The sequence below is a fragment of the Protopterus annectens genome, chromosome 1.part0 (genome assembly GCF_019279795.1).
Source record: "Protopterus annectens isolate FY-2018-M chromosome 1.part0, PAN1.0, whole genome shotgun sequence".
NCBI lineage: Eukaryota > Metazoa > Chordata > Ceratodontiformes > Protopteridae > Protopterus > Protopterus annectens.
The window spans coordinates 1682225645-1682232339 of record NC_056725.1 but is presented as its reverse complement, the minus strand read 5'-3'; the positions used below and the strand labels follow the sequence as shown (position 1 = coordinate 1682232339).

Below are 6695 nucleotides of genomic sequence, written 5' to 3'. Positions count from 1 at the left end.
ATAAAAATGAAGCACTCGAGAAGGAACTGATTTTGAGTGCTTTCATTCCTTTAATGTTGAACAGAACATCTTCAGAACATACATAAAAAGAAATCATTGCACGCATTTATATAACAAGAGAACACTGTCATAAATTCCATTCATAAAAAATAAATTAATCACCAAGGGGTATAGTAAATGAAAGCCAATGACAAACGCATTATAAAATACTCCTACCAAAGAAAATACAGTACCAAACATCCCCTGAATCACATCTGTGCTGAAAGCATACACGGTAAACTGATCCATTTGTATGCGCAGTCAATGTCTGTGAAAGAGCTAAAAAGCAACAATTAGTAGCAACAGTTAGTACCAGCTAGGAAGGCTAAAAATAAGTAATCAAAAAGTGGAGGACCACATGCATCAGACCCTCCCATCTTAAAGCACATTTAACACCGATATCATTAAGTCACGGAGGTGTGTCTGCACCCAAAGTGAGTTGCCATTTAAGTTTTCGCACCTTCAATAAAGAGTTACAGTCACCAAGAAAGACTTGAAGTTTATCCAAGACAAAAAACCCGAGACCTGTAAAAGGAGGACAAGTGGAGCTGTGACTGCTGAGGGCATTGGAGGCATCTTTAGAGCGGATAGCTGCCAAGTGTTCCTTGGCTCAGTCTGATAACCTTCTGCTAGTTTTCCCCACATAAAATGAGCAGCATTCTTTACACACAGCTACGTACACTACCCAGTCCGAATGTCAATCAAAATTATTTTTAAATGTAACCTTGTAAGCACTGTGCCTGAAAATGTAGTGCAAACCTGTGTAAATATGCTGGCACACCACAGCTCAACATGCCTGGTTGACCAGTAGAGCCTGAAGTAACATCCAGCAAAAAAGGGGGGGGGTGTCCCTCCCTGTTATCAAAGTTAGACCGCAAGGTGACAGTTTTTTTGTAAGAGAAGTTAGGAGCATTACCCAGCGCCTGCTGGAACTCATCACTGCGACCTATAACACTCCAGTTGCAGATGATAACTTCTCAAACAGTATGCATATCCCTGCTAATGGGAAGCGGGAAACTGCAGTCTCACTTTTCCTCATTATGTCTTCTCCTTGTGTTAGAGCCATCAAAGCCGTATCTTAAAATTGGCTTATGTTTATTATGTCACTCAGACAACACCTCCCCAAAAACAGTCAAAAAAGATCTGCTGGGTAATTCCTGGCCAAGAATATTTGTTTCAAGAAATTAGCTTCAGCATGGAACATAGAGTCATTACTTATTAAACAGGAAAGTCTAATGAGCTGTCCCTGGACAACATTCTTTTTCAAAAAGAAAAGGTGCTGGCTTCGGAAATCAAGGAAATTATTATGTGTGTTCTTTCTGTGCACATTAGATTCTAAAGTACCTGAGGCAGTGTCAAATGCAATGATCGTATCCAAAAAAGCCAACTCTGGCCACAAGCTGAAATCACAAACTCCAAGAAAGACATACTGGTAGTTATGTCATTACAGGACTCGGTCTTCTTGGGTAGTAGTCTATTAGCATGACACATCCTGACTTGGCAAGATTTGCCCACACTTCTTGCAAAAGCACTTCAAATCTGTCAGTCTGCAAGGGCATCTCTTGTGCACAGCCATCTTCAGGTCACCCCACAGATTTTCTATTGGTTTAGATCTGGGCTCTGGCTGAGCCATTCATAACTTTCATTTCCTTCTGGTGAAGCCATTCTTTTGTTGATTTGGATGTACACTTGGGGTCACTGTCATGTTGAAAGGTGAAATTCCTCTTCATCTTCAGCTTTCCAGCTGATGCTTGAAGGTTTTGGGCCAAAAGTGACTAGTATTTGGAACTGCTCATAATTTCCTGCACCTTGACTAAAGCCCCAGTTCCAGCTGAAAAAAAAGCAACCCCAAAGCACAGTACTGCCACCACCATGCTTCACCATGGGGATGTTTTTCTTTTGGTGATGTGAAGTGTTGTTTTTGAGAGAAACGCACTTTTTGGAATTGTGGCCAAAAAAAGTTCAACCTTGGTCTCATCAGACCATAACACATTTTCCCCACATACTTTTGGGAGACCTGGTGTATTGTTTTACAAATTTTAGCCAGGCCTGGATGTTTTTATGTGTAAGAAAAGGCTTCCATCTTACAACCCTACCCCATAGGCCAGACATATGGAGAATATGGGAGTTTGTTGTCATAATCAGTACACAACCAGTACTTGCCAGGAATTCCTGCAGCTGCTTCAGTGTTGTTGTAGGTCTCTTGGCAGCCTCCCTGACCAGTTTTTGTCTTGTCTTTTCATCAGTTTTGGAGAGACGTCCAAGTTATTTGCAATGTCACTGTTGTCCCATATTCTCTTCACTTTTTGACGACTGTCTTCACTCACTGTGTTCCATGGTATATCCAATGCAGTGGAAATTTTTTTTTGTACCCTTCTCCTAACAGATACCTTTCAATAATGAGATCCCTTTGATGCTTTGTATGTCAGGAAAATCATACTAGGACAGCTAAACTTTATTTGGGGTTAACCAGAGTCTCTAATTGATGGCAGGTGTGTACCCAAGAAGTCTGAATGCTGTAATTAAAGCAAAAGGTGCTTCAAAGTACTTGTTTAAGGTAGTGAACACTTATGCAACCAGCTTATTGTACATTTATTTTTTATATTTTTCCCCTAACAGATTTGTTTGTTTTTCAATTGAATTGTACAGGTTTATAGGTCACATTAAAGGTGGGAAAAGTTTTGAAATGATTTATTGTGGTCTCATTTTTTATATCACAAAAACCTGGCATTTTAACAGGGGTGTGTAAATGTTTTATATCCAATATATATATATACACACACATATATATATATATATATATATATATATATACACACACACACACACACATCTATTTACATATACAGACATGCTTACACTTATCAAAGTTATCAGAACTTGTCAGATATTTGTGATGCATGGCTAGGCTGAAAAAGGCCTTTGTGGTCATTAGCCTAGTAAACACCTACGAACCTATGAATGACCTAGCGGGCATCTGAACAGAGGAAGGCCTAGGGTCGGAAGACTGTAAAGGGACAGAGGGATCCGACAGGCCTGCCGAGAGCCCTGGTTCCCCCTCAGCGGAGACAGATGTCCATAAAGCCTCCGTGGATGTGCCTACCACACAGGATTCTGTGGCTTCCGAAGAGGCACCCGCTATATCCAGGGCAGCGGAGTCCAAGTGTTCAACCAGGCAGATGTCAGCCAAAGGCTGACAGTCGGACGGCGGAGGCGCAGTGACAATAGCAGTCCTTGCTGTCTTTGCATTCTTTGGCTGTTCAGCAAGCAAGTCGGAAGAACCCTCCATATGTAGCACTAACTGTTTAAGACAATGGTTCTCTTAAGTATAAGTTGAGTACATGGAGTCGGCTACGTAGAGTTTTGGTAACAAAAGCCTGGCAGATATGGCAGGCTTTGTAGTCATGAGATTTACCTAAACAAAACAAGCAAAGATATTGGCCATCTTTGTGTGGTACTTGATGGCCGCACTTACACTTGCCCTTTCTAGATAACATGAACAAGCACTAGAAAACAATGACTGAAAAGAAGGTTCCCCAACAGGGTACTTAACCGAGTTTGAGACTCCGATGGCCAGGAAGGCATGAACACCTGACGTTCGACTAGCGGCTGACAAGTTCTGAGGTCTGGTGTGAGCAGATGTCACTTTTATGGCCCACACTCTGCTGGCAATGTCAGACATCCCACGCACCATACAGTGACTGAAATCATTTGTATACCGGCCGGACGTTCGTGTAGCAAGAGGTAAAAACCTATATGCATATAATACTGCAACATGTGAACAGGAGGACATCAATTGCTGTCCTAAGAAAATCCAACTGTAGCAAATCATAACGCATTTACTGAGCAATGGGGATGTCAACACTCAGAAACAAAGTCTTCAGGTTCACGAGAAAATCCTTAAGCACACGCCAAAACAGCAGACTCATCTTTCAATGCAACAAATTCCTGCTGCCCTGAATGAAATTTAGGGGTCAAAAAATGAGGAAACCTTATTCCTTTTCTTACCTGCAGAGGAAATGGCAGCACTAAAAGCAGAAATTAACTCCCTAACACCCCCCCCCCCAAAAAAAAACAATCTCCACTGTCCATGAAACAGAGAAGTCACATTTTTAACTATTTTTTTCTATTCCTGAGGGGGCTTCCTGGAAAAGGACATACTCAAATCAGGCACACTCTCCTGGGACTCGGTCTGCTTACCTCAGCTAATAGGTAAAACACTAGCCCATTCCCTGAGATCAAGTGAGTTTCTCCCTTGCCTATGGAGGGGAGGGGGGGCAGTGGTCTGTTAAATCAAGACTGATACAGCAGCATCTCCCATCAGTGACTAAAGCACAACTAGAGGAACAACCTTGGAGACCAGTAACTGCACTACAGGTTCAAGTCAAGTTAAAGCACTGAATATTGGAAGTGTAACCTGACAGTCAGCAAAATTTCAGACAGACTAAAGGAGGTAACAAGGTAAGAAAATCCCTGGTAGTCTGAACAACCATGCAAAAACATGTAAGGGTGGGAGGATAGCATAATGGTTAAGGTGTTTGCCTTGGAGACACAAAGTGCAGGGTTTGATTCTCACATAGGGTAATTGGCTAGGCTTAAAATAGCCCAAAAGGGCAGTTAGCCTAGTAATAATCTATGAACCTATGTACAAAATGTAAGAACGTCCAAAAATAAACAATTTTTACATAAAGGTACACAAACATTCAACACTTAACTTTCCTGACAAGAAGTGACAATTCCAATGCAAACTACATCTCCCAGTAAAACAATACATTTACACAATAAAGTTTTCCTCGGAAAAATAAAAATAATGGAAGGTTTTCTCTAACAAAAGATTTTTATGTCCAGCCTTGAAGGATTTATAGCAGGTCAACAGTTCCATGGGGCACACAGTAGTAGTGCTCTTTGGCAGCAAAAAAGCTGTGGACTTTCTGTGCTGTCTTTTTTAAAAGGAGCTCCACTCAAGCTCTCTGATAGCCATGACTGACTGTAGCAAGTCTTCTGTCACATAATCCAGCCATCTCTTTGTTGGATTTCCTCATTTCCTTTTGCTTTCTTTCGGTCTCCACCAAATCATCTTCACCTTTCCTGCATGTATGTCTGAACCACTGCAATCTGTTCAGTGAACTTCTCTACAAAAGGAGTTACTTTGGCTTCTGCCCAAATGCCATAATTCCTTCATTTGTCCCACAGTGTGCACCCTACTACCACTTTCAGGCACTTCTCCTCTAGTTTCTGTAACTGTTCTGCCTTATCTGCCCAGGTTTCCTGTACAGTATATAAGTACAGGTCACACCACCATTTTATGCACCTTATTGTTCTGCTTCTTTGAGATTCTTCTGTCACCAACTACTTCTGACACACTGTGCCAGCTTGCTGCAGCTCCTTTGGTTCTAACTTTGATCTCCTGATTCAGACTTCCCCTCTCAATCACCCCTTCCAGATACTTGAAGCTACTACCCTGTTCCATTGTTTTCCATTCTATCTCAATTTTCAGCTTCTTTTGATTGACATTTGCTGCCATGAAAACAAGTCTTGTCTGTCCCTAGATTTAACAGCTTTCTCGCTGTATACAGGGCACTGGAGAAACATGCAGCCTTGTCTGAAAGGAAATGACGGTGATCCACAGATACAAATAACTAATCCCCTTCTTGTTAGAAATATCACCTTAGTGTCGAACTTTAAATGCACAGACCTTTTAGGAGATGATTTAAATACTTTCATGACAACAGATATCTTTTTCCTCTTCCTCGCCATGTGAAATGCTCTCTGATGCATTCAATTTATCTAATAATGTACTTCAAATCAATTGCATCACATTACACCATGTTAATGCTGACTTCATATTTGCACAAAGCCTGCCAAGTGGAATACTAAAACAAAATAAACCACTTGTTCTGAAGGAACCGGCACACAGCAGAAGCAATAATACGTCCTTTATTAATAATCACTGCTCACAGCAAACAAATTCATTGATAACCATACTAAAACTTGTTACAAAAATACGGATCAAGCGCTTTCATCCACCCACATGTGGACTTCATCAGAATCAATCAATTAAATTAATCATCACTATTTAAACTTTTTGGTGCCATTTCTGAATGATAATTTAAAGAAATATATCTCTTTGTAAAAAGAATATTACTTGTACATTAATTTATTAACATCTCTCTTACTAGTTTAATACATGTTAGTCCATAATATATAAACATATGTATAAAAATATGTTTAAAAAAATGTTTTTTTAAAAAGAAACATTCTTCCATAAGTGTCAACTGTCATACAATATTGCTATACAATAGAACGGAAAACTACCATTCTAAGGTACATTCCTTGTTGTATCAAATCTATTCATATATTGTGACCATAAATTATGAACAGTTAGTTATGTACTCACCATAATGATAGATATGTGGTCCATCTCGCCTACATTCTTTACTCACGGGTTCGGAGCCGAGAATCGGCTCCGAGTCGGCCAACTATTTCTCTAGCATGAAGTCTCTAATTGGATGGGCTAACCCGGTATCCCAAGATGCACCTCGCCCTAGCCCCAGATCTTGTTTGCAACCATACCAATCATAACCCATACACACCCAACACTGGAAGGAATTCTATCCAAAGGAAGAAAAAGCAACTGACCTTGAAGGGTTCACAGA

At 40.5% G+C, this 6695-nt stretch overlaps 1 protein-coding gene across 1 annotated transcript in view; it reads right to left on the bottom strand.

The window, feature by feature from the left end:
• The window catches only part of TNRC6B (trinucleotide repeat containing adaptor 6B), a 2803754-nt gene that overhangs the window by 1809904 nt on the left and 987155 nt on the right, over positions 1 to 6695 (bottom strand). The gene's annotated exons all lie outside the window — the stretch shown is intronic.